The sequence below is a fragment of the Pogoniulus pusillus genome, chromosome 14 (assembly GCF_015220805.1).
Source record: "Pogoniulus pusillus isolate bPogPus1 chromosome 14, bPogPus1.pri, whole genome shotgun sequence".
In the NCBI taxonomy this organism is placed as follows: domain Eukaryota; kingdom Metazoa; phylum Chordata; class Aves; order Piciformes; family Lybiidae; genus Pogoniulus; species Pogoniulus pusillus.
Genome location: NC_087277.1, coordinates 2,847,757 through 2,862,925, shown reverse-complemented (window position 1 = coordinate 2,862,925; position 15,169 = coordinate 2,847,757). Strand labels below are relative to the sequence as shown.

Sequence of the window (15,169 nt, the reverse complement as noted above, 5' to 3'; positions counted from 1 at the left end):
ATGGGTCTGCCATGCTTTATGCACAGGAAGGATCTGCAATTAACATCTGGCTGGGGATAAGGAGGAGGAGTTGTTGAGGAGGAATTTTTTTTCCTTGTGAGGGTGACAGAACACTGGAACAGGCTGCCCAGGGGGGTTGTGGAGGCTCCCTCTCGGGTGATATTCAGCACAAACTACAAATGGAAAGGGAAATCTGATTTTTAAAAGCATCAAATCAGGCTTCCTTTCAGCTGCTGGCAATAAAATGTAGACCTGGCACTGGAAGATGTTATCAGGTTCACCAGGAGATTTAAAGGGATGGTGGTTTGTTGGACAAGGGTCTGCTGTAGTCACAGCAGAGCACAGACTCAAACTCAGTCTGTGACAGGACAAGGGGGAATGGTTTGAAGCTGAAGGAGAGCAGGGTTAGACTGGATCTTAAGAAGAAGTGATTCAACATGAGGATGGCAAGACACTGGAACAGGCTGCCCAGGGAGGTTGTGGATGCCTCCTCCTTGGGGGTACTTAAGACCAGGCTGGATGAGGCCTTGAGCAGACAAGTCTAGTCGAGGGGTGCCCATGGTGGGGAGGTTGGAGTAGATGATCTCTGAGGTCCATTCCAACCTGAGTCATTCTGGGATTCTATGCGTTCCTGCGTGACTGTGGATGAGCTCTGGAGGTCCCTTCCAGCCCCTGACACCCTGTTATTACCTCCTCTTTAAGAAACGTTTGCACTCAGCTCCCTGCCAGCAGACAACTACCCCATTTCCACTTCTGTGATCCTTACCAAGGTAGCTTCAACATTAAACGCTCACAGACTTCCCTGGCAGACACAAAGCGCATTACTGGGACACCTCCTCTCAATTCTGCTGCCTGGGCTCTGGAGCCTGTGAGACAGAACACACACACACTGAACTGCACTGCTGAACATAAACTTGAAATACGACGTTCTCTCTTCAAGTGCTGCAGTCACAGCCTGATAAATCAGGCTGGCCATGCAGTGATCTTATCCTCTCTGACTCTTTAATAAATCGAACCGTGTAAGTTCACGCCGCTGGAAGTTGTCACTAAGTGAAATTGTGACCTTATCCGATGTGTGAACTTATCCTGCTGACAACTACATTTATTGTGGGGAATAAGCATTTGGGGGGGGTGAGAAGAGACAAAAAAAAAAGACTTCTGATAATTGTGATCTTCACCATATGCAACTTTAGCAGAAGGGATCTTTCTGATGCTCCATTAATGATTTCATCATAGAATCAACCAGGTTGGAAGAGACCTCCAAGATCATCCAGTCCAACCTACCACCCAGCCCTAGCCAATCAACCAGACCATGGCACTAAGTGCCTCAGCCAGGCTTTTCTTGAACACCTCCAGGGTCGGTGCCTCCACCACCTCCCTGGGCAGCCCATTCCAATGCCAATCACTCTCTCTGTGAAGAACTTTCTCCTAACATCCAGCCTAGACCTCCCCTGGCACAACCTGAGACTGTGTCCCCTTGTTCTATTGCTGCTTGCCTGGGAGAAGAGGCCAACCCCACCTGGCTACAATGTCCCTTCAGGTAGATGTAGACAGCAATGAGGTCACCCCTGCACCTCCTCTTCATTTGCCTATGATGATGCTCTACTCAGGAGGAGAAAAGAAATAAATGCACTTCATAGGCAAGTAGTAGAGGGCCTGGTAAGTGGTATGAAAAGTGAACAAAGAGGAACTGGCTGACAGCAGTGAATCAGAAGCTATTAGCTTAACACAAAGAGCTTTGAATTAGCTTATAATTGCACTGGAAAAGATAACATAATGGAGGTGGCAAAACAGAAACATTCCTTTTCCACAGGACTCATTCAATAGCCCAAAACTCTGAAACAAGTAACTGAGAGTGTGAAGCAGTAACCCAAAATAGGCTAAGCTACAGCACTTCATGATGAATGAGCAAACACTGCCTCCCAGTCCAGCACCAGCTGGACAGCTGCCACAGCTACAGTGGAAGAATGCTGGATAACAGGAAAGTCATAGAATCATTGAGTGAAAGTCACAGCAGCATAGAATACTTTGGAAAGGACTTTCAAAGGTCATCTAGTGCAACATCCCCTGCAATGAGCAAGGATCTTTTCAGCTAGATCAGGTTGCTCAGAGCTCCATCCTGCCTGACCCTGAGTATTTCCAAGGATGGGGCATCTACTACTCCTCTGGGAAACCTGTTCCAGTGTTTCCCCACCCCTATTGTAATGAGTTTCCATAACTGGCCAATCATCTCACACTACTGTGTGTTTGGCAAGGATTTAATACACGCTACCCAAATCTCACATCTTTCCACACTGGGCAGTACTGTGTCCATTCTGCTGTGCACTGATTCTGCAGCAAGGTCATCCAGGAGGGGCCAGAGGACAATCTGTTTTACAGACCTGCAGGTTCACTGTAAGATGCAAGAAATGTACTCATCTTGCTAGACACACCTTAATTCACACCAGAGTCCAAACAGTAATGGGCCAAACCAGAAGCAATCTTCAAAAGAAATTTCACAATTTGCTTTGCAAAGAAAGTTGCCTTCGCAGGGCTTTGGGAATAAAACTGACAGGAGTTATTTAGGCTGTCCAGCAGCAAAGGTAACAATTTCATTTTGCTGGCCCAAAGATAAGCAAATAAGGCCAGGGCACTCTTAGGATGAAAAGCATGGACAGAGGAACAGACCTGGGACTGAAAGCTGAAGAAACAGCTCTGTGGAGTCACCCTGGTGGGAGGGTTACTATTCCACTGCCACTGAGGGGCAGAAAGGTTTCTGAACAGAGTAGACTTCATCCTTTCTCTGAAACCACTGCCATACCTCATCCCCCTAATGCTGATGCTTCAACCTCTTCTTAAGGAAAAGAGTGAACCAGACCTCTTGGCACAAGGGCCATAAGAGAAGTAAACACAAGCATAACCCACAGGCAGTTATTGCTCTAAGCCACTGCTCTCCTTTGCCTCTGCTTAGTACTGAGTCTGCAGAGCAAGCAACTCAGGAGAAGCTGCCATGTGCCACTGCATTCCTAACTGAGCTCCTTAATATTGCCCCATCTAGCCAGTGCTTGCATGGAGCAGCTGTGCACTCTAGGTAAGGATGGCAAAAGAAAAAGCTTCTCTATTTTCTGTAATAAGAATCTTGCTGCTCTCTACCTTTCTTTAGAGCCCCAAAAGTCAGAAGTCTCTCTCCTACCTGCTGCTAGTATGGCAAATAGCAGAGAGTGCAGCTGCAATCCTCACCTGCAACAGTGCTGTTCTAAAACAAGCAATAAAGGTAAGAATATCCTGAAAGTGAGGGAGGCTAGGCAAAGATTTCCAGAATGAAAAATAATAGTGGACACCCCTGACATCTTGTGGTCCTCTGATCCCCTCAGCCTCCTCTTCCTTACATTAACCGTCCCCAGCTCCCTCAGTCACTCATAAGACCTGTTCTCCTGGTCTTTCACCAGTTTTGTTGCCCTTCTCTGGAGCCACTCCAGTGCCTTCACATCTCTCTTGAAGAGCTCTCTCTGCAGTCTTCTGGTAAAGGAATACTATCATCTCAATGCTCATAGGGACACTCCAGCCTGACAACAACGATCCCAAATCGCATTGTAACAGTGTGCAGACCCAGTGAGTTAAGTAAGTTCTTCACCCCAGCTACAGGTAGCTTGCACAGCTTTGCTCCCTCTCTCCAGCACAGGCTCATATGATGCAGAGATGCCAGACTTGGCACGAGCAGGCTGATGGCACTGCTGAAGAGGGTTTTCTTGATAAGATCATCATCTGCTCCTGGACTCTTGGGTACGCTCCTGTCCTCAGCAGAGGAGTAGTCTCCCCTGATAAATGTCTTTGTGTGCAGATTCTCCCCTGATATACGCAGAGACATTTCAGTCCTGAGCCAGTCTGCTTCTCCATTGCTTTGGACTGCTCAAATAGAGGTCGAGGTACATGGAGCAGCACACACAAGGCAGTAGGAAGCAGACACAACTGAAAACACAGCTCATGCATCTCCACACTGATCAGACTGAAGGCTTTCCTAAGACAGACACTCTTCTGCAGGGAGAAAATTAAACCTTTCTCTATCACCTCCAACAATCTTTCCCTAAGATTTCTTTGGGAATTCTTCTAGCTGACAGATGCTAACTTTTCTTTCTTACAATATTATGGACATAAATATGGATGGTATTTAAATGAAACACCTGATAGGCAGTTGCATGTTTACACAGGATTGTTGGATGGCCTTTTGGCTTAGAAAAAGGTAGCCTTGGTCATAGAATCAACCAGGTTGGAAGAGTCCTCCAAGATCACCCAGTCCAACCTAGCACCCAGCCCTAGCCAATCAACCAGACCATGGCACTAAGTGCCTCATCCAGGCTTTGCTTCAACAGCTCCAGGGACAGTGACTCCACCACCTCCCTGGACAGCCCATTCCAATGCCAATCACTCTCTCTGACAACAACTTCCTTCTAACATCCAGCCTAGACCTCCCCCAGAACAACTTGAGGCTGTGTCCCCTTGTTCTCTTGCTGGGTGCCTGGCAGAAGAGACCAACTCCTCTTTGCTACAACCTCCCTTCAGGTAGTTGCAGACAGCAATGAGCTCTGCTCCGAGCCTCCTCTTCTCCAGGCTGCACACCCCCAGCTCCCTCAGCCTCTCCTCACAGGGTTTGTGCTCCAGGCCCCTCACCAGCTTTGTCACCCTTCTATGGACATGTTCCAGCACCTCAACATCTCTCTTGAACTGAGGAGCCCAGAACTGGACACAGCACTCAACATGTGGCCTGACCAGTGCTGAGTACAGGGGCAGAAGAACCTCCCTTGTCCTGCTGGCCACACTGCTCCTGAGCCAGCCCAGGATGCCATTGGCTCTGCTGCCCTCCTGGGCACACTGCTGCCTCATCTTCAGCTACTCTCTACCAGCACCCCCAGGTCCCTTTCTGCCTGGCTGCTCTCAGCCACTCTGTCCCCAACCTTTAGCAATGCTTGGGGTTGTTGTGGCCAAAGTGCATAACCCTGTTGTTAGTGAATGCAGAAAGCTCCTAAAGTTAACTTGATAGGAAGACTGCTGTGTTAATATTGGTGTCACAAAATGCATTAAATGGAAAATATGTTTTGGAAAGTATTCTTTTTAACTCTAAAAAGCAAGAGCAGTGAGATCATCTGTGACTGTATCTGTGGGGTCTTCTCAGTTTACAGTACTTATGCTCAGAGATAGAAGGATCTATTTTCATCTCCAATTCGTGTAACAGCAGATGAAGTTATTTGCTTTCTATCAGATATGCACACTCAGAGCTATGAAAGCACTGCTTAGAAGCCACCTTCTAGCTTAGAGGATGAGCAAAGTACCCAAATGTCTTGCAGCAGCAGCAAATGCTCTCATCTAATTTCCCCACTTCCTTACAACATTCATGATGAAGTTCTGAAAGGTGAATACAAGAGAAAACAAAAAGAGTAAGACAAAAAAATCTCATCAGAAACACAAATTGATTGGTATTTAGTGTGACCATGCAAAAGATCTGGTTACTCTTGAGATGAGGAAGGTGAGAGGGAGTCTGGGACAAAGGAAGACTGAATGCCATGCTCCACTGCATGCATGCAATAGATAGTTCCAGCCATTGTAATTACAATCTATATGAAAAGTAACATTATTATCAATAGAGATAAATGTAGCCTAACTGACTTGTACAGTAGCAGGACTCAAACGAGTCGGCTGCGTGCGCTCGCTGGGGACGGCCACGCACAGCGGACACGCGGCTCTGCGCCGCTCCAGCACTCACCAGCCGTGCACTTATCTGCACCACCTGTGACCACCACAGCGTTTCAACACTGCTGCCAGACAGACACTGACTGCTGGGTTTGAATGTGGACTAGAGCAGTGTCACTGGCTCCTTCAGCGCCTCGGCACGGACTATCACACTGCGTGCACACACGAGCTGTAGCTTGGCACAGCCCAGGCTCTGAAGCTGATATCAAGAGTGATGCCCATTTATAAGGCAGACTGAATGAAAGAAACCCTCAAGCAGAGGTTGAGCACAAGTCCTGTGCACTGTCTGGAGAAGAGGAGGCTCAGGGCACAGCTCATTGCTGTCTACAACTACCTGAAGGGAGGTTGTAGCCAAGTGGGGGTTGGTCTCTTCTGCCAGGCAGGCAGCAATAGAACAAGGGGACACAGTCTCAAGTTGTGCCAAGGGAAGTATAGGCTGGATGTTAGGAGGAAGTTGTTGCCAGAGAGAGTGATTGGCATTGGAATGGGCTGCCCAGGGAGGTGGTGGAGTCACCGTGCCTGGAGGTGTTCAAGCAAAGTCTGGATGAGGCAATTAGTGCCATGGTCTAGATGACTGGATAGGGCTGGGTGCTAAGTTGGACTGGATGATCTTGGAGGTCACTTCCAACCTGGTTGATTCTGTGATTCCTCTGAGGCTTTCATAAGATTTAAGTAGAACACTGGCCTTGTGGCAGCCTTCTCTACAGAAATATCTTGACCTCCACGTAAGTCCCAGTGGTGTCCTGTGTGCAAAGCACACCTCAAATTGTTTTGCCTTCCCACCTTCCCCTTTACGAGGGCTGATTTAGAATCATAGAATGGTTTAGGTCGGAAGGGACCTCAAAGATCATCCAGTTCTAACTCCCCACCATAGGTAGGGACACCTCCCACTAGAAGAGGTCACTCAAGCCTCATCCAACCTGGCTTTGAACACCTCCAAGGAGGTTGTGGAGCACAGAATCACCCAATGTGACCAGAGATCACATTGAGTGATTCTGTGCTCCACAACCTCTCTGGGCAACCTATGACAGTGTCTCACCACCCTCACTGGAAAGAGCTTCCTAACATCCAGTTTCAATCTGCCCTCTGCCAGATTAAACCCCCTATTACTGCTCGGACACATGCAGCAACTGGGAAGCCTGATGAACAGCCACAGCTGTCAAATGGGCCACATTCTGCAGGAGAAGGATGCAGGCAGTCTACCTCCTAGAGCACGGCCTTCCAAGACTGACTGTTCACAGCCTGGGAACCACCTCTGTAAAGAATGGCTTAGAACAAGGCCATGAAGGGTGTGGGCTTAGCACAAATTCCAACCTAAAACAGACATTCAGGCTTTAAGAATGACAAAGAGGCAACAAGAGTCTTAACTTTCTCTAACAGTTGCAAGCAGTGCTCCTGAAAGCTTCACACAACACATATTATTATAGATCATCATTATAGTTATCATTTTGAAGTAGGGAAGCACTGCTGGTGAGGAGCAGCCATTGAACAGGCAGTGCCAACAGATCAAAAGGACCACGACTCAGAACCTATACAGGCTACAGAACTAGCCAAGTTCCAAAGCCACTCCTACATCATGATGTTTAAAACATAATGCCTGTTTTTAACAGCTTCCAATTCACAATGTAACAGTGATGTATTAGGAGACTCTAAGAGGTATAGCCTGTTATTGAGCATTAACTATACAGTTAAGAAGCTAGGAAGTGATCACATTGAAGAGGCTGCAGGATGACATCTTCATTCCCCTGCTAATAAAATTGGCAGTTTACAGAATTAAATACAATAGCATAAAACCTCTAAAAGTTATCTGCTCCTTCTCTTCCTCTTCAATCAAGAAAGAATAAAACCACCCCACATGCCTCAGTACAGTGAGAATAAAAACTTAGCCACTATCATGATTTTGATGTACAGGGACACTTTTCAACTTAACAGTTTCTTTCTGAGGGGCACAGACAGTTTGCTGTCCAAAGAGTCTTGGGGAAGAGTAGTTTTATTCCACCAGGTTTTCCCCCCTCCCGTATTTTTCATCTCAGTTACATTAAGGAGAAACAAAATGCAAAAACTTCAAAAGGATATTAAAAAAGTCTAAACAAGTAAGTTCTACTTTTAACTTCTCCACTGGTGTAACTACTAGCTTCAAAGTTAAGCCTTAGACAAACCTTCAAACTCCATGCAGCATCTTTGGGCCTTGGATCAATCACTCTTTTGCAGATTCTTGAACCTCAGCATAAAAATCAGCTTTCTATCCCACCTCCTGTTTCCTGGACACCCTTTCCTCTTCCAGTTCATAGAACTCACCAGGTTGGAAGAGACCTCCAAGATCATCCAGTCCAACCTAGCACCCAGCCCTATCCAGTCAACTAGACCATGGCACCGAGTGCCTCATCCAGTCTTTATTTGAACACCTCCAGGAATGGTGCCTCCACCACCTCCCTGGGCAGCTCATTCCACTGGCAAATCACTCTGCCAGTATCCCTCTTCTACAGCCTTCTGTGGCCTCAGTGTTCCTCCTCAACAACAGGCACTGAGCTGTACCCAAGTTCCCACACACTGCCTCTAACAATGGCCAAAAGAAAATGTCAGGAAAATGAAAGGAGTTAAGCACCTTCACCTTTCTTCACTCAACTGGTTTCTACCTTTCTGTCTTCCCCTACTGACCACAGACAATCAACCAGCCAAGCACAATCAAACCCTTTGAATTCCTTCAAACTCCTGAAAGCTGTTTCCTACCACCAAAAGCAATGCAGAAGCTGAGTCTTGTCACTGACATCTGTGTCCTGCCCCAGCCATTGGATACTATGCTGAGCCTATATTTGTCTGCTCTCTGGACTGCACTCATCGCAGAAGCACAGCACTACAAAGGTTGTTATCTGCTAACACCTGAAAATGTTTACAAGTCAGGGTGGACATCACCAACACTGGGCAGACTTGGCAGTAGTTGTGTTATCAGCATCTTTCCTACCACATATGCTTGTCATTTCTTGGCTTTGCACCTCTGTAAACCCTACACAAGCAATAGATAGTACAAAGGATCATCCAGTCTGCAGAATCTCTTCACTGACCTGCTGCTAGCCTCCCACCAGCAGCAGTCAAGAGAAGTCATAGCAAAGTTTAGGTTGGAAGGGATCTCAAAGCCCAGCCAGTTCCAACTCCCTGGCCTTAAACACCTCACACCTCCAGGGAAGTTGTAGATCTTTGATCACATTGGGTGATTCTGTGCTCCACAACCTCCCTGGGCAACCTGTGCCAGTGTCCCACCACCCACACTGCAAACAACTTCTTCCTCACACCCAGTTTCAATCTCCCCTCTACCACTTCAAACCCATTCCTCCTCATCCTGTTATTACAAGACCTTGTCAATAGTCCCTCCTCAGCCTTTCTACAGGTCCCTTCAGATACTGCAAGGCCACTCCAAGGTCTCCCCCAAGCCTTCTCTTCTCCAGCCTGCACAGCCCCAACTCTCTCAGCCTGTCCTCAGATCAGAGCTGCTGCAGCCCTCTCAGCATCTTGGTGGCCTCCTCTGGACTGGCTCCAACACTTCCATGTCCTGCTTGTGTTGAGGGCCTCAGACCTACATGCAGGACTGCAGGTGGGGTGTGAGGAGAGCAGAGCCAAGGGGCAGAATCCTCTCCCTCGCCCTGCTGCCCACACTGCTCTTGCTGCAGCCCAGCACAGGGTTGTGCCTGGGCTGCACTCACACTGCAGGCTCCTGTTGAGCTTTTCATCACCCCAGACCTCCAGGTCGTTTTTCCTAGGGCTGCTCTCAGCCATTCCTCACCCAGCCTGGAGTTGTGGTGGGACTGCACCCAGCCAGGTGCAGGACCTTACAGTGAAGGATTCCTTCAATAGCCCCAACTACCTCCCTGGGCAATCTGTCATATTATGCTCCATCCAAATGCCCTGTTTCTCACACTCTTTGTAATCAAGTACAAATATGCCAGTGCTCTACAGCAGTAACATCATTTACTTAAAAAAAGCCTTGTCCTTGGCTGAGTTCTACCATTAGCACCATTAGTATGTCAGAGTATATGTATAAACAGACATATGCAGCTCCCAAACTCTTCCACTCTGCCAAATGTGGCTATGTTTATGTCCTTTCTGCTGTCTTCTGTTGGCAACCAATAAAAATAAATACTGGGAATTGCTTTCCAAAATGAGATGCAGAGAGATGTTCCAAATGCAGTACCAAAGAAACTCCTGTGGGCAGGTAACTCAAAGCATCCCTAGCTCCCATGTACTACTTTGTCAGGCATATCACAATAAAGTAGTCTCAAGAAGCTACCAAATGAAGAAGCTATGCATGCATTTCAGAGGTTCTCAAGCCTGCAACAAACATTTTAGTAACACTCTTGAAAGGTCTGGGCTTGGTGAACTGGATCTCATCCTACCTCCCATAGGACATGTGGAATGGCTCATCATCTCCCTACAGCTCCAGAAGGAGCATTTCTTTTCTCTTTACCTTGTACTGACCTTTTTAGACAGTAAGCAAGCCAGGGGTGGGGACTGCAATTGTGTGTGCACATACAGACATACACATAAGAAAATGCAAACCAGACACATAGATATATAGTACAGATAGGAACATATACAAATATTTTCCTCTAGAAAGAAGAGTACCTAGCCCAAAAGGAACTCTGGCAGTAGAAACCAACAGCTTCGGCATGATACGGCAACACACCACAAAATCATCTGTCTTGGCATTCTGAAAGGATGATAGAATCAACCAGGTTGGAAGAGACCACCAAGATCACCCAGTTCAAGCTAGCAGCCCCAGCCAGTCAACTAGACCATGGCACTAAATGCCTCATCCAGGCTTGCTTGAACACCTCCAGGGATGGCAACTCCACCACCTCCCTGGTCAGCCCATTCCAATGCCAGGTGGGGTCTGAGGAGAGCAGAACAAAGGGGCAGAATCCCCTCCCTTGCCCTGCTGGCCACACACACACGGTTGCAGTCTGGGCTGCGAGCACACACTGGCCAGACTGCTGTTGGAGATCTTGTACTAAGACCTCCAACAAGATATCCACATCTAAACTTTGTAAGAAGCACCATCGTGGTGGGAAGAGGCAGGCAAATCAACACCAAGCTTGCGAGCAGAAGCTCTGTCAGTCATTTCGAGTAGACTTTGCACATTCATCGAGCACTTGGAAGAAATTCATGACAGTTCTTTCTGAAACCCCAGCACAACACACATCCCACAACCCTTATAGCAACAATCCACTCCTGCACCGATGTCATGGTTTGAGGGGTTCCAGGTTATCCCAGACTTCCTAAAAACACAACAACCCACAAAGCCTGAAGCATTCCCGTGGAGGAAGAGGAGGCATCGCAGCTCACCTGCCCTGTGCCAGGAGAGCTTGGTATAAATAGCACAGAATTTAAAAGCACTACACAATAAAGATACCAGTGTCTGACAAAACCATTATTTCACCAAGAGGTATGATACTTCCCTCTGAAGGCAATAAAAAAGTAAATTCCACACTGCACTGTACATAAAGAACAGTTAAAATGACAAATCTGCCGTGTGACATCCCGTGTTGCTAACAATATAGGCAGATCGAGATAAGTGGGTGAATTTGGATCATCATCACAAGATACAGGGCCATATTTGCCAGCCTATTATGTCATGTTTCTTGAATTCACGAACCCAAGAGTGCAATAACTTTTTGTGTCATGATGGAGAAGTTACGTTTCATACACGGGCAGGATAAATGAATTAAAACCAGTAACCAGATTGGAGGTTTTATAGATGTTATTGAGCAAGACAGGGTATGGACAACTCTAAAGTCTGAAGCATGCAGGCCACTCAGAGAACAAGCAATGGAAAGCAAACTGTTGGATGATTGACATCAAATTAGCCTCTGCCTTTGTAAGCCAAAATGAGAAGAGAATATGAGTAAGAAAATAATGTCATAGGGATTCTTCGTCTGATAAAAGGAGAGGACAGAAATCCTAGAATCAGTCAGGGTTGGAAGGGACCACAAGGATCAGCCAGTTCCAATCCCACTGCCATGTCCAGGGACACCCTACTCCAGAGCAGGCTGGCCACAGCCTCAGCCAGCCTGGCCTTAAACACATCCAGGGATGAGGCATCAACCATCTCCCTGGGCAACCCAGTCCAGCCTCTCACCACTCTCCTGCTCAACTTCCTCCTCACATCCAGTCATAAAGACTGTCTGGCATTGATGAGCAACTCAGAATGCTGGCCTCTTCCCCTGCTGTTTACCCCAGAACAGTCTGGAATCACAGCTATTCACATCTCCATTACAAGATGTTAGGGGTTGGAAGGGACCTCCAGAGGTCATCGAGTCCAACCCCCCCTGCCAGAGCAAGACCATAACCCAGTGCAGGTTACGCATTCAATCCCTCCTACTGAAAAAGCAGCCAGATTTATTTTTAAGTGGCAAAACACAATTTAAGAGAAAAGAATGGAGAAGATGCAGGAAACATCACAGCTCTACCCCAGCATTTGCAGTTTCCACAATTTGAACAACTATCCCTGGTTGTGAGGCAACTACGCCTCTTATAGTCATTAAAAACAGCTATGGTTTTCCACTTTGGAGCCTGTGCCTTAACACTGTGCTAATTATACAGCAGAGATGATCTGCAAAGGAATTCATTCTGCAGCAATGCTGCAAGGGAGTGACAGCACAATTTGCATTACCCAATGTTTTCTCATTTTGCTCAAAAATTGCTTTGCACTCAGCCGGAGAAATCCAAACTCGGCCACCAGGCTTTCTCTCCCCTCCTTCTCCATGGTTACAACACAATGTGACAATCTGAATGATGAACGAGATCTGCAGCAGAAGGGGTGACACAAACTGCTCTGGACACAGGCAGACATGCTGCCAAATGGTTTCTTTTGTAGTCTGCTTGAACAGACAACTGTTGTGCATCACAGAATCAACCAGTTGGAAGAGACCTCCAAGATCATCCAGGCCAACCTAGCACCCAGCCCTAGCCAATCAACCAGACCATGGCACTAAGTGCCTCATCCAGGCTTTGCTTGAACACTTCCAGGGACAGCCACTCCACCACCTCCCTGGGCAGCCCATTCCAATGCCAATCATTCTCTCTGCCAACAACTTCCTCCTAACAAACATCTGACATCCAGAATTGCAGATCCAGACTTTTTCAAGATTATTCACAAGAGTGGGCAGAGAAACAAGAGAACAGAGCTGCAAGGATGGGCAGCATCAGTCTGTGATTAAAGACCACCAACCACTTCTGCAATTGCATTTAACAAGGGATGTTTATTTAAATAGAGTGACATTATGAAACATTCCCATCAGACAAAACCTGGCATTCTGGAAAGAATGCTCCGTGTGAGGACACCACTTGCAGGTAACCATTTCCTGGATCCTGACTTTATTAATCACATGTTCCCCCCCTCACAGGGAGAAACAGAACCTGAACACCAAATTAAAGCCAGCATTACTAGCGACTTAGCAAGAAGCACCAAGACAGACGCCGGTAAGCCTGAGGATAAAACAAACCACCACAGTAATATAATTCCAAGGGGGGTGGGGGGGAAGGATGGGGTTAATCAGAAGCCTTTGAAAATTAATATCAAGACTTTAATTGACCTCAGCAGGTTTCAGTTCATCCTGATGGTTCAGCAGGGTTTTGCAGCACTCCTATAGAACGCTCACCCCACCATCATTTCACCCACTCACGGCAGCTTCTCCATTTGTACTGCAGCTGAAGTGTCTGAATTTGCTCCCTGTAGTTACCTCCTCCTTGGCACACTCATGTTTTCTAGAGGTATTTCTGCATGTGTACAAGTAACTTTTTACAGTCACTGCCCTTCCTTGACAAGGAAGAAAGCCATGACCAATGTAAAACTCCGCAGGCATTTTTCTCAGGAATTAGTTCAGGTGATAAATTGTGGACTCTGGAAAACAAAAACAACAACAAACAGGAAATCAATGAAGACTTCAAACTCGTACACAAAATTCACTCACCAGAACATTTCAACCCTTCCAATCAGAACCATTCACACAGCACGATTTGGAGATGGAAGCAGAAGATGACATCAGTGTGTCTCTTTAAAGGTCAATTGCAGATGAGAGATTTGCTTTAGAAGTCAAGTTATGCTAAAACAAAAATTTTCAAAGATGTTTGGTTTTGTTTCTTTGTTCTGTGTTTTGTTGGTTTTGCTCTCTTTCAGACCACTGGGAGGACTTTATAACTACAAAACATTTGTCAGAATTCACTTTAGAATCATAGGATGGCTTAGCTTGGAAGGGGCCTCAGAGTTCATCTGCTCCTACCTCCCCACCATGGGCAAGGATGTCTCTCAACGCCTCATCTACAGAATTCCTTAGATTGGAAAAGCCCTTCAAGCTCATCCAGTCCAATCATTAGTTTCACACTGACAAGTCCTTGACTAAACCAAATCTCTCAGCACAACATCTAAGCACTATGAATCACTGTGGTAGGTAAGGACCACCAGGATCAGCCAAGCCCAACCTTCATCCCAGCATCCTTAATCACTAGACCATAGCAAGCATCCAATCTGGTCTTGAACATGCTCAGGAAGGAGGAAACATTCACAGCCTCCCTGGGCAGCCTGTTCCAGAGTCTCACTACTCTAGTACTGAAGAACTTCTCCTCAGGTCCAGTCAAACCCTGCTCTCCTTTAGCTTCAAACAATGCCCCTTGTGCTACTGCTAGACATCTTTATCAAAAGTCTCAACCCTTCCTGTAGAACCCCTTCAGGTATTCCCCATTGCAGCTTTTTAACCAAAACGTGTATGTTTTCTACATGCTTGGGTTTTTTTCTTTCCCTCAACAAGTTTAGGATGCCAACAGCTAATGACTCTTTCATTCTCACTCCCTTCCACTACACCTGAAAGGCACTCTTCAGAAACAGTCAATCTGATCGGTATTGCAACACTTCACTCTTTCAGGCTTCCTAGGTGGAAAACAACTGTATGATAAACTAGATTCAGTATATCACATCTCTCTTCACTTCCCTGGGACTATCTGAAGCTAGAAGTGGTCATACTCTACTAGCTGGTGTATTATAGTCCTTTTAGGCCCCTAGGTTCATAGAATCTTAGATTCAACCAGGTTAGAAGAGACCTCCAAGATCATCCAGCCCAACCTAGCACCCAACCCTAGACAACCAACCAGACCACGGCACCAAGTGCCTCAGCCAGGCTTTGTTTCAACACCTCCAGGGATAGTGACTCTACCACCTCCCTGGGCAGCCCATTCCAATGCCAATCACTCTCTCTGCCAACAACTTCCTCCTAACATCCAGCCTAAACCTGCCCTGGCACAATTTGAGACTGTGTCCCCTTGTTCTCTTGCTGGTTGCCTGGCAGAAGAGACCAACCCCCCACCTGGCTACAGCCTCCCTTCAGGTGGTTCACAGGATAAAAGGGATAAAACCAAGCTAGACAGGCATAAGCCTAGAGGTGGCATAGCAGTGTTGGGG

General features: G+C 46.8%; 1 protein-coding gene across 6 annotated transcripts in view; it reads right to left on the bottom strand.

Annotated features, from left to right (window-relative positions):
* ZFPM2 (zinc finger protein, FOG family member 2) overlaps positions 1 to 15,169 on the bottom strand; it is a 402,942-nt gene that overhangs the window by 218,486 nt on the left and 169,287 nt on the right. The window contains exon 1 of one of the 6 annotated variants that reach the window (XM_064154131.1): positions 767 to 922. The exons of 4 other annotated variants lie outside the window; for them this stretch is intronic. The gene's annotated coding sequence lies outside the window, so the exon portion shown is untranslated. Of the gene's footprint in view, positions 1 to 766; positions 923 to 12,957; positions 13,619 to 15,169 lie in introns of those variants that run through there. One more of the 6 variants, XR_010304770.1, reaches the window with a different exon arrangement.